The 21,716-nt window shown below is 41.5% G+C and overlaps 1 pseudogene; it reads right to left on the bottom strand.

Annotated features, from left to right (window-relative positions):
- Window positions 1-21,716, bottom strand: part of LOC124594627 — a 178,447-nt pseudogene that overhangs the window by 33,175 nt on the left and 123,556 nt on the right.

The following is a 21,716-nucleotide window of genomic DNA, read 5'->3' as shown; positions in this document are numbered from 1 at the left end:
GAGATCCCGTCGCAACTAAAAACGCCTTTATTTTAATGATTTCCTCTCCAATTCGCGTATCATGTCTGTGGCACTATCTCCCCTATTTCGCGATAGTACAAAACGAGCTGCCCTTCATTGTTCTTTTCCGATGTCATCCGTCAGTCCCCCCTGATGCGGATCCCACACCGCACAGCAATACTCCAGAATAGGTCGGACAAGCGTAGTGTAAGTAATCTCTTTGGTAGACCTGTTGCACCTTCTAAGTGTTCTGCCAATGAGTCGCAGTCTTTGGTTTGCTCTACCCACAATATTATCTATGTGATGTTCCAATTTCGGTTATTTGTAATTGTAATCCCTAAGTATTTAGTTGAATTTACAGCCCTCCGCTCTGTGTGACTTACCGCGTAATCAAAATTTAGCTGATTTCTTTTAGTACTCATGTTAATAACTTCACACTTTTCTTCATTAAGGGCCAATTACCACTTTTCGCACCATACAGATATATTAACTAAATCATTTTGCAGTTCGTTTTGATGATCTGATGAGTTTTCAAGACGGTAAATGACAGCATTATCTGTAAGCAATGTAAGAGGGCTACTCAGATTGTCTCCTATGTCTTTAATATACATCAGGAGCATTAGAGGGCCTATAACACTTCTTTGGGGAACGCCGGATATTGCTTCTGTTTTACTCGATGACTTTTCGTCTACTACTACGAACTGTGACCTTTCTGACAGGATATCACGAATCCAGTCGCACAACTGAGGCGATGCTCCGTAGGCACGCAGTTTGGTTAGAAGACGCTTCTGAGGAAGCTTTCTCGAAATCTCAAAATTGGAATCAATTTGACATCCACCGTCGATGTGACTCATAGCTTGATAAATATAAGAGCTAGTTGCGTTTCACAAGAACGATATTTCCGGAATCTGTGCTGACTATGTGTCAATAAATCGTTTTCTTCCAGGTATGTTCGAGCGCAGTATAGGTTCCAAAACCTTACACGAAATCTACGTTAGTGATATGGGCCTGTAATTCATCGGATTATTCCTACTTCCCTTTTCGGGTATTGGTGTGACTTCAGCAATTTTCCAGTTTTTAGGTACCGACCCTTCCGTGAGCGATCGGTTGTATATAATTGCTAAATATGGACCTATTGTATCAGCATACTCTGAGAGGAACCTGACTGGTATACAGTCAGGACCGGAGGCCTTGCCTTTCTTAAGTGATTTAAGCTGCTATGCTACACGGAGGATATCTACTTCTATGTTTCTCATCTTCACAGTTGTTCTTGGTTTGAATTCAGGGATATTTACTTCGTCTTTGGTGAATAACTCTGATGGCAGTGCCTGTAAAGCAGAGACTTCACCTTTGTTATAGCGCAGTGAAGGTATAGATTGCTTTATGTATGACCAGAATATCTTCGGGTTTTCTGCCAGATTCGGAGACAGAGTTTCGTTGTGGAAATTATTAAAAGCATCTCGCATTGAAGTACGCGCTATATTTGAACTTCTGGAAAACTTTGCCGATTGTGGGGGCTTTGCGTTCTTTTAATTTTGACATGCTTTTTTCGTTGCTTCTGCAACAGCGATCTGACCCGTTTTGTGTACCATGTGGGATCAGTACCATCACTTATTAATTTATGTGGTATATATCTCTCGATTCCTTTCGATACTATCTTTTTGAAATCATTCGACAAGTTTTCTACGCTTACATGGTCAGATCGGAAGGAGTGAAGACTGTCTCTGAAAAAGGCGCTAAGAGCAGTATTATCACTTTTTTTAAATGCTTATATATATACATTGAGTTTCTTTTTGATGGTTGTAGGTGTTACGGTATTCAGCTAAGCAGCGACTGCCTTGTGGTCGCTAATCCCTGTAATTGTCACAATACCCTCTATCTGTCCAGGATTATTTGTTGCTAAGAAGTCAATTATGCTTCCGGAATCATTTACGTTTCGAGTGGGCTCATGAACTAATTGTTCAAAGTAAGATTCTGAGAAAGCACTTAGTGCAATTTCGGATGACGTTTTAGGCCTGCCGCCGGCTTTAAACGTATAATTTTTCCAACATATAGAGGGTAGGTTGATATCACCACCGACTATAACTGTATGATTGAGGTACCTATTTGAAACGAGATTCTGGTTTCCTTTGAACTGTTCAGCAACAATATCTTCTGAGTCAGGTGGTCGGTAGAACGATACCGATTGTCAACTATATCCTCTAGTCATACTGTTTCGCCGGAACTATCTACTTCAATTTCACTACAAGGTAAACTGCTTCTGACAGCAATAAATAATTCACTACCAACTGTATTTAATCTATCCTCTCTGAACACCGTTAGATTGCTTGAAAAAATTTCGGCTGAACTTACTTCCGGCTTTAGCCAGCTTTCTGTTCCTGAAAGTATTTGAGCTTCAGTGCATTCTATTAGAGTTCGGAGCTCTGGTTCTTTCCCAACACGGCTATGACAATTTACAACTACAACACTGATCGTTTCTACAACTACCTTATTTTTTTTACCTGCCCTTTTTTAGACGGACTTTCTGTGGTTTCCCACCTTTTGACGTTCACCCTTTATGTGGTTTCCTGTAACCCTTTAGCTTAAAAAACCACCCAGTGCCTTCCACGAGCCCCCACTACCCTCGCAGCTGCTTCCTGTGTGTTGCCGACTCCTGACCTATTAAGCGGAACCCAGGAACCCACCACCCGACACAAGTCAAGGAATCTGCAGGCTACACGATCACAGAACCGCATGAGCCTCTGATTCAGACCCTCCACTCGGCTCTGTACCAAAAGACCACAGTCGGTTCTATCGACGATGCTGCAGATGGTGAGCTCCGCCTTAATCTCACAACCAAAACTGGCAGTCTTTACCATTTCCACTAGCCGCCCGAAACCTGGGACAATCTACTATGATCTAAAGCGACACACTTCATTGGTACTGATACGAACCACAACCTGTACTTGGATGCACGTTGTACTCTTCGTGGAATCCGGAAGCATTCTTTCCACATCCGGTATGCAAACGGAGTGCTCACTGGCTTCCTTCCCCTCCTTGGCAGACATGTTCATAAGGGATCCATTACGCGCCTAACAATGGAGATCCCAGCTGCCAGAAAACCCACCATCTGTGAAAGGCCAGACCTTGTGGGCCGAGAAGCTTCCTCTAGAACAGGGTGGATGTTTGCATCTGGATTAAAGACTTCGTCAGACACAGATAAAGCCCGAAACCTGTCGTCAAACGAACCCTGGGAGGCCCTATGATCGACCTCTCGGAATGTCTTTCGCTGCCTCCCAGACTTTTGGAATGACCTCCCACTCCACCACAGGTGAGGGGTCAACCTAAGTGCAGGGCGGCCACATCAGTGGACCGATCGGGGAACACGTGGGACGTGCTCAATGTCCCTCGCATCCCCGCATCCGATCCCCAACAGTGATGCTCTTGGCAGCAGCCTCAAGCTATGTGAAGGAAGCCAACACAGCCTGGAGCAGTGAGGGAAGGCTCACGAACTCAGCTTGCATCTATACACAGCAATCGCAGTTTCGTATTTTTTATAGTTATGGTATGTGTAACGTCTAGAGAAACAAAAACAATATATTATGTAGTAATTAGAGAATTAGATGTATCATATTGTGTCATTGTATAAAATTATGTATTTTTTATTATTATTTATTTCTGAAAACGTCTGCGTCGGCGAGTAATAAAACCGACACAGAAGATAAATGTTAAACAGAGATTAAAAAAGGAACTAGTATATAATACGTGTTGAATATGAATGTCTTTGTCTTCTTCATCTGGGAGTCGAACGAGTAAGATATCCTGTGTCGTAGGAGCGAACGCTAGTGTAGCATTCTTTTGTCGAGACTAAGCAATGTACACCATTACGTGTGAATTCACAAAGGTCTGTAATCACTGAGATATTTAAAGGTTTAAATAGAGTTGTTTAAATGAAAACTTGTATTATTTATTGTTAAGCTTGCTTGCATATTATCCCATCCTGTTGAGACATTTTTCAGTTATATAAATATTATCTGTGGTGCTGAGCTGCGTGGAGAACGAAGAGCCGCTGCCGCGGCGTATTTAAACGACTTACAATATAGTCGAGCATACCGCAAGGAAGCGGTAAAATAATAGTAAAATAATATTATTTCTTTTAGCTCCCAGACTGGCAGTGAAGATCAGCAGATTTTATGATGTGTTGCAGATTGACGCGGGCTGCTGATAGGATATAATTTACAGTGCAAATAATTTAATGTACCTTCAGAATCAGATAGTAATCTTGCTGTGCTCCGTTCTGATCTGGCAAACTTTATAGTGACAACATATTTTTTAATGAGAGTCTCATGTTCTTGGGCTGGTCGTGGTATGAAATAGCATTTTAACGAGAAATAAAATCCACTGCGAACTTGTGTTTTTGAACGATCACACGAACTGTAACATCAGTGTTCATAACAAAGTAATTTTAACTTTTAATCACTATGAAGTAGGGAAGATATATTGATTCTTAGCATGAGTTGCAGTTATGAAAAATCGTTCCTTAAATTGTAGGCCAGATACAGAACAATAAGACTTCCATATATACATTTTATTCCGCTAAAAGGTAATGATGATAAAGAAAAGCAAAGCACAGCATTGCTAAAAGTATTTCACGTAACTCTTTTCGTATATGCGATAATAAAAAACGTGAAACTGTCGCCCAAAAACGCGGGGCCCGAATTTGCAGTGACCACAAATATAAAATTTTATGTATTTTTCTTTCAGTGTTGATTGTTATGTATGTGTAGATATATATGTATTTAGTGATAAATGTATGTGTGTATATCATGATCAATGCTATGTATTAATGAATGTGTAAACACTCTTTCATGACAAAACGTACTACTGCAAACGAGTCTGAGAAGACGATCCTGATAGTACTGAGAAGCTGTAACGACTACGTAATCCGGGGGCAGCCGAACCCCGAGATAAGATAAACTAAAGGTAAGACTACAGTGTAGTTGTCCTGTTTGTAGAAGTCGAGCTCCAGTGAAGTGATTTCATTTCGCTAGTGGTGTGCATATTGTGCGTAGTTTGATGTTAGTGTTTGTGACAGGACAAAGTTGATGGTAGATAGTAATTTTTAGTGTGCAGTTAGTGTAGATAAATTAACGTATTTTGTGTGCAAGGGGCAAAACTGTCAGACTTTGTGGTTTAGTAAGCAATTTATGAATATGGTTAAGTTGCGTAGTCAACGTCCGAGCAATATGGATACTGAGGAACAACAATTAGTTAGTGCAGGAAATGTGGAACCGGGTACCTCAAGTAGTACTAGTACTCTCTTTGAGGAGATAACATGTGAGAATGTGGGGGCAGGGGCACAGGAAGTGGTGCCACCGCCCATTAGTCCTCAAGGGGATGTAGAGAAAGAAGTTGTACCACCATCAGAAAAGCAGGAACCAGAGAGTGGTAATCTGCCTGGTGGGTATTCGCTTCAGGCTATATTAGAGCGCGTGCTGAATTACCAGGCAGAATTTGCGCAACAGCAAGTCGAGCGAGACCGCCAGCAAGCTGAGCGAGATCGCCGGCTAGCTGAGCGGGACCAGCAACTTGTGCAATCGTTAGAAAACATGAAAAAAGAGATTGCAGATATGAAACAGAATTATGAGTCGATACCTAAGGCCGTGCAGGAGCTGACTGAACAGGTCAACAACCTGCAAGTAGCAAACACTAACAGGGTAGACGAAATAGGTGTATTAGCCAATCGAGTAGAAAAGCTAGAAACAGATTCCACGCAGCTTGTAGAGCAGAAGTGGAATGAACAATCAACTAAAATTGAAACAGAATTCAACTCATGGCTAGAAGTGAAGGAGTGTGAGATTGACAAGAACATTAATTCCAAAGTACAAGCAGCCATAGCAAATAGAGGCTCCGAATCGTTCAGTACCGCAGTGAATAGTCAGGTACAGAACGACGTGCAAACCATCAAACAAATACTCAGTGAGGATATTCCGCAGTGGCAAGTGAATATGAACAAACGGATATCCGACCTGGAGAAGGGTTTAGCACAAAGCAGAAAACATTTGGAACAGGAACCTCTGTCGCCAACAGCCCATGGTTTCGGCAACGCACAAACTTATACGCGATACAATGGGGAATCTGTAGTCGATAATGCGAAGAGCTGTAGCTTCGGTTCGGAGCACACAGCATTTGTCCAAGGAGCAAAACCATGTAGTTCAAAAATATTAGTGGAAGAAAGTTTAATCAAAAATAGACAATTTCAAACGTTTACTACTGAACGGAAATCAGTACACCCAGTAGTATTCACAAAAAGCTTTAAAAATATCTTGCCCAGTGTGTGGAACGAAACACAGAAAATTCAATACGTAATGTCGTACATTCAAGGTGATGCAGCGTTGTGGGCTACAGAAGCAGCAGACAGCTGCATGACATATGAACAGTTCGAAAGGGCATTTCTATCGAAATATTGGTCGCCTTGTATACAAGAGCGGCTAAGAAAAGAAGTATATAATCCCGAACCGTACTCACCTCGTCTGGGGAATTTGAGACGGTATTTTGAAAAATATATAAACAAAACACGCTACTGGGACGAGCCTATATCATCAAGAGACATAATAAGACTACTAAAATCACATTTACCCATTCATATCAAAGAGAAATTAATACACGTACCAGAAAGCGATATGGAAAACTTCCTGTCTGTTCTAGATTCTATAGACTTGATACAGGAAGACGCAAAATCAGCGTGTGATCACTCGCGGAATAATGGGTCAGGATGTAAACATGACAGAAATAGTAGTGCACAAAACCACAACCATGGAAATGGTGGGGGTGGTAACAAGCGGCAAGAACATTCGCAAAATGGTAGTAATGGTAGAGGCCAGAACGGGTATGGACAAACAACCTATAACAAAAGGCGTCGATTTGACGACCGGTACGAATCTGGAATGTCAGGGACCAACCGCTGGAAAAATGCGCGAGGTCAGTGGCAGAGCAATTATAGTGATAGTAATCGAAATTGGCAGCAAAATCAGGGAAGAAGCCCAGAGCGACAGGGTAATGACCGGTATGACAACAATAGACCACCGCCGCAAAACGCGCCTATTGCGCAGCCGTGACGGCCAACAAATCAGAGTGTACATATAGTGGAGGTCGCGGACAATAGCCTTCCAAGTACTTCACAAGCAACTAATCCAACAAACTAGAATCGGCCTCGATATGCTCTCCATCGATGGCCGAGGGATGGAGTGAGAGCAACACGAGTGATAATAATATACCTGGGATACGTATGCTGCGATACAACGATGGTGTCAGTATGGATAAAGATCTACTGAACGAACCACACGAATGTAAGAAAGATAATAACGAAAATGTGCAAGCTATTATCGAAGCGAAAATCAATGATGTTGCAGTGAATATAATCATCGACACAGGTGCCTCAGTAAGTGTAATGAGTATGGAGTTATTTAAGGCACTGGGAAAAGGACATAGCATTCCGACTTTCCCGGTTAATAATTGTAAGGTGTCTGGAGCCATTGGTGCACAGAGCCAATCAGTTAAGTACCAGGTGCAGGTGAAGATTTGTAAGGAGGGCGAAGCCATAGTGAGCTCGTTCCTCGTTGTTAAAGGATTGAAGGTGGCCTGCATTCTGGGAGTAGATTTTCTCCGTGAGAGGGACGCATTGATCGACCTCTCCTTGGGGAAATTAAGCATAGTTAATAGGGGTAGGAGGATTGAGTTATCTATGATGAAATCGAAGGAGGTACTTGTGCCGTGTTGTAATCGAATTAATATCAAATGTAGGAACCCCTGGGTACTACACCTCGATGATTTTTCACATGTAGCAGACCTCTATTACCCGAATTTAGAGGATCGAAATTTTGAAACAAATGTTGAGGCATTTCAAACCAAAGTGCAGGAATCTGAAGGTTTAAGCGGTAAACAAAAGCAACAGTTGACGCAGCTGCTATCGGAATACACTATGGTATTTACCGACCGACCAGGAATAGTCAAAGGGTACCACTATCACATAGAGGTGATGCCCCACAAAACATACTGTCGCGCAACTTACTCCATCCCTTGGTCGAGGAGGGAATTAGTAGCTAAAGAGATTCGGAAGATGTTAGAGTGGGATATCATTGAGCCCTCCTTCTCTCCATACAGTAGTCCTCTTGTAGCAGTGGCGAAAGCCAATGGAAAAATCAGGCTAGTGTTAGATGCGAGGGACATTAACAAAATTATCATACCTGTCCGGACCCGCCCTGAGAATTTAGATGAGCAGATACAAAAATTTCATGGAGCACAGTACTTGACCTCGGTCGATCTGAAAAGTTCATATTGGCAAATTCCCCTTACACCGGAATCCAGGAAGTACACAGCTTTCATATTCGGAGGGCGGAGTTACCAATTCAAGGTACTTCCCTTCGGATTGAATGTGAGTGCTGGAGTGTTTATTACTGCACTAGACACGGTACTGGGTCCAGACTTATTAGAAAAAATCACTGTATATGATGATGATCTGGTAATCGCTACTGCTACTTGGGACGAACATATGGAATTGTTGCGTAGAGTACTAGAGAGATTTAAGCAAGCAGGTGTGACAGCAAACCTAGAAAAGTCAAAATTTGGACGAAATAAAATTAAATTTTTAGGCCATCTTATTACACCACTTGGTATACGCCCAGACAACAAAAAACTAGAGGCGATCCGAGAATTTCCAAGCCCCCGCACTAAGAGGCAATTGAAAGCGTTTCTTGGGCTCACGTCTTTTTTCAGAAGGTTCGTGCCCAATCAGTTGTTAAATGACGCGTCGCTACTAAATCTGCTACGAAAAAGTGTGCAGTGGGTTTGGACTGACAAATGTCAACAAGCTTTTGAAGCGATTAAAACCGCCCTACTGAATGCAAATATTTTGCAGCACCCAGATCTGTCAAAAGATTTTTGTCTTGCGACGGATTCATGTTCCTATGGCCTGGGAGCGTGCTTATTTCAGTGGGAGGAAGGAAACGACCCGACAACAATAAAGATTATCGGCTTCGCCAGTAGGACTTTAACTAGCTGCGAGAGAGCCTACTCGGCAACCGAACTGGAAGCACTTGCAGTAGTCTGGGCTATGAAAAAGTTTAATTATTATTTACAAGGGAAGGAGATTAAAGTGTATAGTGACCACCAGGCGTTAAGTTTTTTGATGTCATGCAAACTATTCCATACCAGACTGAGAAGATGGATGCTTGTCTTACAAGAATACCGGATAAAGATTATGTACATAAAAGGTCAAGATAACGTAATAGCGGATGCTCTGTCGCGACTGCCGGTAGGATTACCGGATTTAGCAGAAATGTTAGAGCAATCCGCGGAGTATAAAGTGCTGTTAGTGCGTGACAATACTTACATGAAGGATTTTTTATATATATGTAAAAACCTGTGCGAATTACAAAGGGCAGATCCGATGTGGAAAAAAATCATTAATAATATTGAAGAGGGTGTTAACAATAGAGATGAGCAAGGTTTTAAAATAGTGAACCATATTTTGTATCATAAACTTAGTACGAAAGAAGACTGCTGGGCGGTATGTATACCTAACCAGTCGGTAAAAGTTATGATATGGCACACGCACTTGGCATGGGGCCATGCAGGGATTGGAAAGTGTGCAGAGATCATGGCGAGATACTGCTACTTTCCTCGTATGAAACACCCGATTCAGGCAACAGTTAGAACTTGCGTCATATGTCAAAAGGCAAAACATTATAATAGATCCACTAAGTTTGAATTACATCCCATAGTTCCACTCAGGCCGCTTCAAATAGTATCTGTGGATGTAGCCGGTCCTTACCCCATGGCCAGAGGAGGTATGAAATATATACTGGCCATGTACGATATTTTTTCCAAATACTTGGCAATTTATTGCATAAAATCAGCTACTGCCAAAACCATGGTCAGGCGGATCAGTCAAGAATACTTGCCCCAAGTGGGAAAACCCGAAGCCATAACGACTGATAATGCTTCTTATTTCACGGGTCGAACTTGGAAAAATTACCTACGGGAACAAAATATACAGCATATTCTGGTATCCCGGTTCCATCCCGAAGCCAGTCTAGTTGAAAGAATATTCAGAGAATTGAATAAGTTCCTTAGAATCTACATAGGGAACCGACATACAAAATGGCCAGGGCTAGTACCGAAATTTGTAGAAATACACAATTTAACACCCCATTCAAGTACAGGCTATCCACCGGTAGAGATATTGAAGGGATTAAATGAGACACCGAATGAATGGCTCACGCCTTTGCCGAGACTACCAGTCAAGGCAGAAACAAGGGAGGAAAAGATGAAAAAGATATGGAACAGACTAACCAGCTGTGCGGCAAAGAGGAAAAGGAAGTACGACCGAGGTGTAACTAACGAACAGAAATATAATGTAGGAGATCTAGTACTTATTCGTAACCACGTTAAATCCTCAGCCACCTTAAAACAGAATAGTAAGTGGCAATTGCTATATTCAGGGCCTTTTGAAATAATAAGCGTGCCACACGAATGTAGCTATTTGTTAGCACATCCCCATACGGGGAAGATCAAAGGATTGTATCCACGTAAAGATGTGAAGTTATTTATTCAGTGACATATCACAGATAAAGAGTAATAGTTGTAAGAAGATTTTAATTGTGTTTTAGAATATAAGTATGTTAGTATTAAGAAAGAAATTTGTGTGTAATGAAACTTGGAGGAAGTGGATTCAGAAAGTAGGCAATAGCTTACACAGGAAAGATTTTGTTTACAGACAATTAGAGCCATTTAAAAATTATAGGCTCATTAAGCAACGAACAATCTTCTTGTTGATAAAGTGAAGATTAATTTCTTGAATCATTATACAAAGGATTAATTTCTTGAACCATTTTCTATGTGTAGTATGTAAGTGCAATTAATGATGCAATCTAATGTAGTAAGGTAACTGTTGTAATTGTATTAGGATAAGGAACCCTGAGAGAGAGAGTCTTGACTAACCAAACATGGACTCTGTAATATGCAACAATTATGTGATGTTTGCTGCCAGTAGTGATATGAGAACGACACTGGAGCATAAGCTAATCAAAAAACAAGCCCGTTCCGTGGAAAATCCGCTTTGTATATAACAATGCTTCAATTGAAGCCTGTGTACTTGGTACACGCCCTTGAATATTCATTACGCGATACGCGAATTAAGTCAACCAATGTGGAACCTACACTGTAGTCATATAGGAAAAATTATCAAAAATAATGCTAGTGCTAAATGAAGAATTTATTGATCAATATGCCCAAGTCAAGCTGTCATGCACATGGTAAAATCTGTTTGATAGATGGGTGATAACCAGGCAAGCTACACTGATAAGAAAATTAAAAAATTTCACAAAAGGGCTATATACGCCTAGTAACAATATGAAAAGTGTGTTGTGATAAGGTAAAAACAAATAGACGCCATGTAGATGAGAGTGAGTGTGCGAAGAACAGTTATAAGGTATTAAAAAATAAACTGTGTGCATAAACAATGGAGGAAAGGACGGAATATTGTGTGTAGCAGGGACAGAAAATGACTGTTGTATCTGCACCAATATATACGTCGATAAGTCTAGTGTTGAGTGACAGACTGTCCTAGTGCAGTGCTCAACGAACAATAGACAGTGTATAAAAACAGTAGTTATTGATTCGTTCGGAGTCGAGTTAAACGAACATCGATCGACGGGGACATTTAGTATGTGTGTTACGAAACATTTTCACGTGTTGAAAGACGCTCTGGCAGTGTACCAACCGTGGAGTGAGTGAAAATGTGTAGTACAATGTGCGTGTGACGAACCTTGAATACCAGTGTCACAATGCCACAAGAAACCTGTTATCACGCCAAACCATCCTGTGCATACCAGTGAAGCGACGGCTTACTGAACAATAATCGCTTTTAACAAGTTGCATCTTCTTCCACAGCTAGTAATCTGTGTCCTTAAAGGCAGTACACCGTTGTGGAATGTTTGTTTCATGCGCTACAACGGGGAGCCATGTGGAGAAGCCGAGACGAGTGCCGTGCCGCCAGCCAGCCGGTCGCGGTAAACCACTGCCACTCACCGACATCGGCGAATGGTTCGCCGCGGTTCGCGACTGCTTGGGCGCCACGTCAGCACGACGTCGCTGTTACTGAGAGCAGGTCGTCGAACCCAGCGGCCGTCGGCACGCGGCGTTCCAGACGACGCGACTCAACAATTGCTTCGCGCCGCCAGCTCCGTACAACATTGTTGTCATTCAAATGAACTACCAAATATGTGTTTAATGCACTAACATGAATAGGGTTTAGTGGACACGAAATGACGTGACAAACATTTGTTTTTTTTTCTTGAGTTATTCACTACGGGCTCAAAGTATTCATTGGTTCAGTGATATATAGATATAATATGTTTTCGTCATGTTAATGAAGTATACTCGCATGAATGCTGGACATTTTAAACCAATTGTCGCGAGTAAATGCAAGGACGATTCATGATACTACTGTAAAAATGTGTAACAAGTGACTTTCATTACAATCCAAAACACAAATATTATATGGGTAACAAAGAGACTAAAGGTTTAACATGCTCTCACAAATAGCCTTTGTTATATGTGAACATTGGATAGAATCTGAACTTTTTGTGATCAAACTGGGTATTAAAACAAACCAGACGAGATGACCATGGCTCCGGCGCAGTTTTCCCAGGTTTTCTGATCGCACGTAGCATGAATGGGGGAGCCAAATAAATGTAATGACCCTGGGACTAGGTTTATGGTCACCTCGCAAAGTGTAAGAACAGTATAAAAAGTGTAATTAAACCTACAGTGTAAAAGAACTAAGAAGTTTAAAGTGAATGTTCTAACCAAGGTAACAGACAATAACCAAACAGACGTTAGTGGCAGCATATTGCCGAACATTTCCAACGTTAGTCAATTGCTGCCAGGGGGCATTGTAACGTCTAGAGAAACAAAAACAATATATTATGTAGTAATTAGAGAATTAGATGTATCATATTGTGTCATTGTATAAAATTATGTATTTTTTATTATTATTTATTTCTGAAAACGTCTGCGTCGGCGAGTAATAAAACCGACGCAGAAGATAAATGTTAAACAGAGATTAAAAAAGGAACTAGTATATAATACGTGTTGAATATGAATGTCTTTGTCTTCTTCATCTGGGAGTCGAACGAGTAAGATATCCTGTGTCGTAGGAGCGAACGCTAGTGTAGCATTCTTTTGTCGAGACTAAGCAATGTACGCCATTACGTGTGAATTCACAAAGGTCTGTAATCACTGAGATATTTAAAGGTTTTAATAGAGTTGTTTAAATGAAAACTTGTATTATTTATTGTTAAGCTTGCTTGCATATTATCCCATCCTGTTGAGACATTTTTCAGTTATATAAATATTATCTGTGGTGCTGAGCTGCGTGGAGAACGAAGAGCCGCTGCCGCGGCGTATTTAAACGACTTACAATATAGTCGAGCATACCGCAAGGAAGCGGTAAAATAATAGTAAAATAATATTATTTCTTTTATCTCCCAGACTGGCAGTGAAGATCAGCAGATTTTATGATGTGTTGCAGATTGACGCGGGCTGCTGATAGGATATAATTTACAGTGCAAATAATTTAATGTACCTTCAGAATCTGATAGTAATCTTGCTGTGCTCCGTTCTGATCTGGCAAACTTTATAGTGACAACATATTTTTTAATGAGAGTCTCATGTTCTTGGGCTGGTCGTGGTATGAAATAGCATTTTAACGAGAAATAAAATCCACTGCGAACTTGTGTTTTTGAACGATCACACGAACTGTAACATCAGTGTTCATAACAAAGTAATTTTAACTTTTAATCACTATGAAGTAGGGAAGATATATTGATTCTTAGCATGAGTTGCAGTTATGAAAAATCGTTCCTTAAATTGTAGGCCAGATACAGAACAATAAGACTTCCATATATACATTTTATTCCGCTAAAAGGTAATGATGATAAAGAAAAGCAAAGCACAGCATTGCTAAAAGTATTTCACGTAACTCTTTTCGTATATGCGATAATAAAAAACGTGAAATACGTGACGTTCACAACTCAATTATCCGTCCCCCAAAGTGCACGATGGATCTCTAAAAAAATCCTGGAGAAAATTGTCTTAAAGATTTTCTGAGCTGATTCAATAGCCTAAAGAATATTTATTATTTGACAGCAGCGTTGCTCTGTGGTAAAAAGCTCACCTGCTTTGATAGCCAACCAATGTAAACTTATAAACAAAGGTACATATGAACCTTAAAATACACTAAGATGTAAAAAAAGTCGGTAACGTTCGAGACCGGTAATAGCTTCTTCGATTGTTATTTCGGCCATAAGTTTTTTCGTTCAGTTCGGAAACCTACGTCATTTAAATATAAAATTAATCAAATATGTGGTAATTAAATCATATCTGTGATTTTTGTGAGAACATACATGCTCTTATTTCTAAATGCGTGTCGCACACACTTCTTAACAAAGGATTATTAATAACCATTATTTAAATTAAAAATCTTTAGATATTAAATTATTTTTATCCCCGAGTATTTTACTCTTCATGGAAATTCAAGTAGAAGATCCTATTTCATTAAACATTTTGTGGCAGTAGAGAATCGAAAGTCGCCACCCACATTGCCTAAAGAATAGTCCGTCAAACTCCAAGGTATTAAAGATCGGAAAATTTCAAAACTAATTTTCTCGAGAATGTTTGAGACTTGCATCTAACTGCTCTGTACAACTTAACATACCATAAATACACTGACGGAAAAGAAACCGCAACATCGAAAAGAAAAAGGATGCAAATTAGGTTTGCTGTAAGTACACTCTGGAGTGGTTGCGAGGTTTAGTTACCTTTGGGATTGGACGTGGTGAGTTGATGTCAGTCGATAATGCCTTTAAGGGGACAAAGATACCATTATCACCATCTCACTGAGTTTGAACGAGGTCGTGGAAGACGACTACGAGAAGCTGAACGTTCCTTCTGCAGTATTGCAGAAAAACTTGGGAGGAATGAAGCCACTGTAGATGACGGCCGGCGGCGGTGGTCTTGAGAATGAATAGCCGCAATTACACTAGTCTCCAGACGGCTGTGGTATTACCGAGAGGGAAAACAGTAATGTTCTATGTATGGCTCTGGCGCGTAGTATTGCTTCTGCAGGAGCAATATGACCTGGAGTTGGCACCACACTGACACGAAGAACTGTTCCAAATCGGTTACTTCAAGGGCAGCTCCGAGCCAGACGAACTGTAGCGTGCATTCCACTGACCCCAAGCCATGACCATATGGGACTTCAGTTATGTCAAGCCAAAGTTCATTGGAGGGCAGGGTGGAGGTCTGTTGTGCTTGTTGATGAAGGCTGGTTCTGCCTCGGTGTCAAGTGTGTTGGTTTTGGAGGAGGGCAGTGGAGGGCCTTTAACCAACCTGTCTGCGTGCTAGACACACTGGATGTACAGCTGGAGTTTGGGCTGGGGTGCGATTTCGTATGACAGCAGGATCACTCTCGTAACCCAAACATGGTTCAAATGGCTCTGAGCACTATGGGACTTAACATCGGACGTCATCAGTCCCCTAGACTTAGAACTACTTGAACCTAACTTACCTACGGAGAGCACTCACATCCATGCCCGAGGCAGGATTCGAACCTGCGACCGTAGCAGCAGCGCGGTTCCGAACTGAAGCGCCTAGAACCGTTGTGACCCAGACTGCAAATTTGTAGCCTACCTCAGTCTAGTAAGTCGACCTGTTGTGCTGCTATTCATGAACAAAAGCATTCCCGAAATTGCTTTTCTCTGCATTAATTATCTATGGTGTTGCGATATGTTTCCGTCAGTGTATTTTTTTTAAAAAAAGCCGATTGCTGTGTTGTCTCCTCGTGGCAGGGCTTGCTGTGACGTCAGCATACTTCACATTATCCCTACTGTTTATTGTAGTAACTGTGTTTGAGCACGGTCGTAAAAAGCAAAGCAGATCCTCGGAAGCCAGAGGCAACGCTTCAATGTTGTGGTGAAAACTAACACTCGATATTTATTTTCACAATAAGTCGATGACAACGAACAAAATAAAAGTGTAGGTCAAGCAACTCCTCCGTGTGTCAGCAGACTGTCCTTAGGCGCGCACACACGCAGGGCGGCGAGCGGTCAGCCGGAGGAGGCGGTGCTCTTGAAGACGCAGCCCATGAGGCGGCGCCACCAGGCCTCGCGCCGCGGCCCCGAGCACACGGCGCCGCTGCCGCTGTCCCTGGTGCCGCCCCCGCCGCCGCCGCAGCCGCCGCTGCTGGTGGCGGCGCCTCCGCTGCCCCCCGCGCCGCCGCCCCCGCTTCCGCCCCCGCGCAGCCGCAGGTAGTGTCGCAGTTCGCGCTGCAGCAGGTAGTACTCCACCGGGTCGTACTGCCTGGCCGACAGCAGCAGCCGCTGCGTCTGTGGACAGCATTCCAGCCTGAGGTCTTTCATCACTGCGGTGGAGTGTCCAGAACCCGCGGCTGTGAACGAAGAAAAATGCAAATGAATGGATGTGAGTAGGTAAAGAAACCAGTAATGTTCGAACACAGCATTAGTAGTGTCCATCTTGACGCAGTCACGTCTTTTAAATATCTGGGCGTTAATTTGCAAAGCGACACGAAATGGAACGAGCAGGTGATGATTGCAACTTCCTGGCAGATTAAAAGTCTCTGCCGGACCGAGACTCGAACTCGGGACCTTCAGGTGAAGATTGTGATAGCGAAGGCGAATGGTCGAATTCGGTTTATTGGGAGGACTTGGGGAAGTGTGGTTCATCGGTAAAGGACACTGCATATAGGACGCTACTGCTACCTATTCTTGAGTACCGGTTTAAAGGAAGACTTCGAAGTAGTTTGGAGGCAGGCTGCTAGATTTGTTACCGATAGGTTCGATTAACTCACAAGTGTTACGGAGGTGCTTCAGGAACTGAAATGGTTCAGATGGCTCTGAGCACTATGGGACTTAACATCTGAGGTCATCAATCCCCTAGAACTTAGAACTACTTAAACCTAAGTGAGCTAAGGACATCACACACATCCATCCCCGCGGTCGCGCGGTCCCAGACTGAAGCGCCTAGAATCGCTTGGCTACACCGGCCGGCTCAGGAACTGAAATGAGAATCCTTGGAGGAAAGGCGATATTCTTTTCGAGGAATGCTACTGAGGTAATTTAGAGAACCGTCATTTGAAGCTGACTGCAAAAAGATTCTACTGCCGCCAGCGTACAATCGGCGTGGGGACCACGAAGATACGAGAAATTAGGGCTGATACAGAGGCATACATACACAGTGGTTTTCCCTCGCTCTATTTGCGACGGAACAGGAAAGTACCCGACTAGTGGTGGTATATGGTACCCTCTGCCACCCACCGTACGGTGGCTTGCGGAATACGTACGTAGAAATAGATGTACGATCTTCATTGTGCCAGGTGGTATCAAAAACATGGCCATATCGATGGGTTGCAGAGATGGCTCCTATAAATGGTGCAGGTACGAAGAAGGCTCAAAATCTAGTAGAGAAAAACCCAAGATAAAAAGACTTAACGAATTAAGCGGAAGAACTACGTGAGTTCTCTTACTCTTCCTATTCCTGTCTTCTGCATACAAGAAGTCCCTCCCACGGTTCAGAGAGAAACGCAAGTAACTGTCACGGTGTCATTTCTATAGCGTCAATTCGTCCAAGTAGTATCATAAAGAAACGACTACTACCGAACACATGAGCATCGCCAATGTGGTTTATGTGGCAACAGTGCGCTCGGTTCACACAGCTGGCACCTACACAACTTCCTCCTGTTCAGCAATGAAGCTCATGCTCTAGGCAGGGTTCCATATTGTGTTTCTCAAATTCCGCACAGAAGACGGTATAAAGAAAAAAAAAAGAAAAATCTACAGGATGATAACATTTCTGCAACTTTCCCCCAAAATATTAAACTTAGCTATTCCTTTACACTGTTATGGTTTCTCTGTGATGGCAGCTCGAAGACATGAAATTATGAGTTCGGGGCCTAGAAATTATCGGACATATAATAAGAACATAAAATAAATGTTTTCTGCTATAGGGGCGCCACATTCACATTCTGCGGGTATTTTTCACTGTTCTGTTGATTAAGCATTTTCGCACCACCTACATCTCACTTCAAAAATCGACACCTCTATCCACTACGCTACTGTGAAAACATAAAATATATGTATATGTTTCTTACTTACAACTCCTGATGATTCTTAACCTTACATTTAATTACAGCAAATCATACCAATACCGATGTTTTTCGAGAGATCCTCAATATTTGAAACAACATATATTCCTAGGACATCAGTTATAATATAAAACCCATCAAATTTAAGCTTCAGTTAAAACAATTAAATACAATTGCGGTCTCCCCAGAACTAGATACGACCAAGAAAGGCGATAGCATCCCAAAAAGTCGAAACTGGCCATGTACACGTAGTACTGACGTCACAGAGAGTATCACCGCGGTGAGACTAACATCTTCCGCAAAAGGAAAGGTATAGTGATTGATCTGAAGAGAGACTGACATCTGGTGAATATATAGAAAAACAATAGTTTCGTTCGGACTAAAATGTCTGAGATAGCATTGGTAGTAAGGCTAGGCTGATGAAGTACTTTCACAGTTCCCTTGGTACTGAAATTTCCCGCCCTGAAAAGTTCCCCACGGTTTCCGTTCCCCTATAAATCCTCCAAAAAAGTATTTTCTCCAACACTTCAAAAAAGAAAAAAAAAGCAATCAGGAGTCGCAGGCTTTACGTCCTGCGGTACTGTAGGATCTAAAAGGTTGGCGAATGACTCTGGAAGACAAAAGTAACGTATATGAAGATGGTATCTGTTCTTTCAGACATGTCCGAAAGAACAGATACCATCGGTGACCCTGCAGCACTCTATAATGAAATGATAATTAAATCAAGACCTTACGCTGTCGAGAGGCGTTGAATACAGCAACGGGGACAGTTGAAAATGTGTGCCCCGACCGGGACTCGAATCGGGGATCTCCTGCTTACATGGCAGACTTTCTATACATATTTTTCTTTATCTCGTTTTTTTCGCTTTCGTTCGCTGCATCAGGTCGGGGAGGAGCCGTAATACACTCGCTTAAGTGCGTTGTTGATCGATTAACTAGGTTTTTTTATTACAGAGGGCAGTTAACACACTGACCGAACACGCTGAGCTATCGTGTCGGCGTCCGTCTGAGCCACCGAGGGCACAGAGGATAGAGCGACTGCAGGGATTTATCCCTTGCACGCTCCCCGTGAGACCCACATTCCCAACTTAATGTCCACACACTACATTCGTAGTGCCCCTTCCCATTACACTCATTACTTGTCGCAGACAATCTTACCGAGTCCCTTAAGAGATCGGGCAATACGTGTGCATCCCCACAGAAGAAGAAAGTCAATGGCCGGTTAGCCTTAGCTATATGAGGATGGTATCTGTTCTTTTGGAGATGTCCGATAGAGCGTGTAGTTGACTCTCACCTACAACAACAAAGCAGTCCACAGAATTGGCAACATACTAAAAAAAAACAAGGGCTAAAAATAGACTACAGGACAGACAACACAACACAGAGGAAACTAAGGACAACCAACACAAGCACAGACAAAAACAACACATCTGGTAGTTACCGACTAACGTGTCAGGACTGATAATCAGTATATATAGGACAGACAAGCAGAAACTTTAATACCAGATACACAGAACTCAGGAGAGCATTAAAAAGTAACAGCTGTCACTCCACATTTGCTGAACACCTTATAGACAATAAACATATCCCAATAGACGTCAACATTGATTTGAAAATTCTCAAACGCAGCAACAGGCCCCCCACAAAAACTAATAATTGAAGAAAATTATCAAAAACAAAAGGCCATGGTTGCAGGAAAGCAAGTAATAAATGAATACACAGCTCTCTGCAATGGAACTCTCTTCTATGCCCTACATCTTCAACTGTTCCACTGTCTGCCATTTTGTTTTCACACCTTCTGCTGTTCCACTGTCCGCCATGTTGTTATCACAACTGATAGACAGTGACAGTGACAACTCAAAACACTGAACTTGACAATGAAGAAGATGAAAAAAGTAACCGTAAGCGAAACATAATGTAAATAGACACATACACACACAACCTTTCACATAAATTGTTAATCTCAAGTATAGCCACAACAGTTGAGAAACTGTAATTTTTGCGTATATGTTTTGCCTACATGAAGTTGTATACAGTTGTAGGTGACAAACTGGAAAGGAGAACAGTCACTATAAAAACGTAATAGAGCAGGAAAACCAAAACATGTGGTAAGAAGGTATGAATACACAATTTTATGTACTCCTCAAAAACCTTAATTACGATTTAGGAACTAATATTTGTATGTATTTAAATAGTAAAGAACATTCCTTATGTTTAACAGCCATAACAATTAAAAAAAACCACTGACGATGCTGCAACTGCAGTGAAACATGTCTGGGACAAAAAACACAATTGTGTTTTGCTAAAGGCGGACCCCACTCAAATACATATATAATTGTTAAAGCAAATACAGAGAAAAAGAGCTTCAACACGTACATGATTATGCTAGATTATTGCTTGAGTTACCAGAAAGTCATATAGTACAAGTGGGCTTATGAACTTTCGATTGTGACTACAGTTTTAGCGCAAACGGGCTCCTGACGAAGTATTTTAGACCATCAGAGTCAGGTAATAGGAATTCGGTCGATTTCAGTAATTTCTTTAGCTGTGGTTGATATTTGGGTGTGGGATCAATCTGTGCTTAATGTACGTTGTTTTATGAAAAAGGTCGAAAGTTTTGTTGATATATTCAGATTCATACTTAACTACAACTGATTTCCCTTTCACAGATTTCACTGCCAGTACTTTGTTTTCAGGTAGTTTTCTATGAATATTTCTGAATAGTCTGGAGTCTGTTTTTGCACAGTTGTGAGTTTCTAGATATTGTAATTTTTGTTTATGATATGCTTTACATTAACACCTCACTTTTTATATTTATGAAAAGATTTTCTTAATTAAGAACAGCTATGGTGTCATAGAACATATCCAAGACATGCCAACAGTAAAGGGTTCCAAATTTATTTCATTTGACATTATAAAACTTTACACTAACATACCTGTTAAGGACACAATCCAGATTATAAAAAAAAGCCTTAGAACAGAAATAGTTATGTAAGGCTGAGATTTACTGACTCGCTGAACTGCTAGAATCAATCAAGTTTCATCATTATTTCTCTCGTAACAAAAAAAAATTATTAGCAAGAAGATGGTCTTGCAGTGTATAGCAGTTTGACAGCATCCTTTTAGATATTTACATTAATCACGCAGAAAATCAGTTACTCAGGTCATACGGTTTGTTTGGACATAAAGTAGGTTATTACGAGAGGTATTCGATGATACTATTCTCATGCACAGTGGTGCAACTGAGGAGTAAAAATTTTCCAATTATATCTTTTTCGGAACAAAAACAGTCTCGGTTGGGAAATTATTTCATGTCAACGACGCGTTTCACCCTTTTAGAGCATCATCATATTGTCTACAAAAATACGAAAACCAATCAAATAGGTACAAGTGGAGGAAAATGGCATGGTCTTATCTTGTACGGCTACGCACAGAACGTGAACTAAAAGTAATAAAAATTACGTGAAAATAACTGGATACGTGATCCATCTGGGCACCAAGGTAACCGGCTATA

This window comes from Schistocerca americana, chromosome 2 (genome assembly GCF_021461395.2).
Source record: "Schistocerca americana isolate TAMUIC-IGC-003095 chromosome 2, iqSchAmer2.1, whole genome shotgun sequence".
NCBI classification, from domain to species: Eukaryota; Metazoa; Arthropoda; class Insecta; order Orthoptera; family Acrididae; genus Schistocerca; species Schistocerca americana.
This window is presented reverse-complemented; position numbering and strand designations above follow the sequence as displayed.